At 44.2% G+C, this 1,112-nt stretch overlaps 1 non-coding gene across 1 annotated transcript; it reads left to right on the top strand.

Annotated features, from left to right (window-relative positions):
- The first annotated feature begins 375 nt into the window (after positions 1-375).
- Positions 376-482, top strand: LOC131625163 (small nucleolar RNA R71). The gene has a single exon (XR_009290765.1). It is a non-coding gene; the product is annotated as a small nucleolar RNA R71 (small nucleolar RNA).
- The last annotated feature ends 630 nt before the right edge of the window (positions 483-1,112 follow it).

Genomic DNA, 1,112 nt, shown 5'->3' with positions numbered 1-1,112 from the left:
GGAATTCCGGTCAAGAGTTGGCATTCAGCAACTGCATGTCCAGTCAATCCACAAATCTCGCAGTTAGGTGTTACAGCAGCAGCGGTGGCTGAAGGAGTGATGGTTAAGTTCTCGATCTTCTGATTTAAAGCGTCTACTTTTGCGTTAACGCGGTCTATACCACTTACTTCGTACATTCCTCCTTTGGTTTGGGCTTTCTCTAGAGCGGCTCGTTCTCCTCCCCATTGGTAATGGTTTTGTTCCATGTTCTCTATGAGTTTGTATGCTTCATCGTGGGGTTTGTCCATTAATGCTCTGCCAGCAGCAGCATTTATAGTCATTTTAGTGTTGTATAAGAGACCACCATAGAAAGTATGGATGATCAGCCATGGTTCGAGTCCATGATGAGGACATATTCTAAGCATGTCCTTGTAACGTTCCCAAGCTTCGAAGAGTGATTCGTTATCTTTCTGGGTAAATCCGTTGATTTGACCTCTGAGCATAGCAGTTTTGCTAGGCGGAAAGTATCTCGCTAAGAATACTCTCTTCAATTCGTCCCACGTAGTTATGGAATTGGAAGGCAGGGATTGAAGCCACGCTCTCGCTCTATCTCTCAAGGAGAAAGGAAAAAGGCGTAATCGAATAGCTTCGGAACTAACGTTGTTGGCTTTGATAGTGTCGGTGTATTGCACGAACACGGATAAATGGAGATTGGGGTCGTCTACAGGGCTTCCAAAGAATTGATTCTGTTGAACAGCTTGGACCAGCGAAGGTTTGAGTTCGAAATTATTTGCCTCAATCGCAGGTGGTGCGATACTTGAATGCGGTTCAGCGCGCGAAGGAGCGACATAGTCTCTAAGAGGACGAATAGCAGCCATTTCTAACTTCGGGATAATTTGATTGATTTGATCAGTAAAAGTCAATTCCTGATTAATAGGAATTGGTGCTACTTCGGGAAGATTGCGAGCTCGACGTTTGACGTTAAGGAAACGTTCGATCTCGTTAATTCGTTGTATTAAATCTCCTCCTTGTGAACGAGTATTTGGCATACACTCGTTCAGAAAGAAAGGGAAGAATTGTCCTAGTCTCTACGGTGTAACAGTGAGTTACGATATCGACTTAAATAGTCCCCG

This window comes from Vicia villosa, unplaced genomic scaffold (genome assembly GCF_029867415.1).
Source record: "Vicia villosa cultivar HV-30 ecotype Madison, WI unplaced genomic scaffold, Vvil1.0 ctg.000189F_1_1, whole genome shotgun sequence".
NCBI lineage: Eukaryota > Viridiplantae > Streptophyta > Magnoliopsida > Fabales > Fabaceae > Vicia > Vicia villosa.
This window is presented reverse-complemented; position numbering and strand designations above follow the sequence as displayed.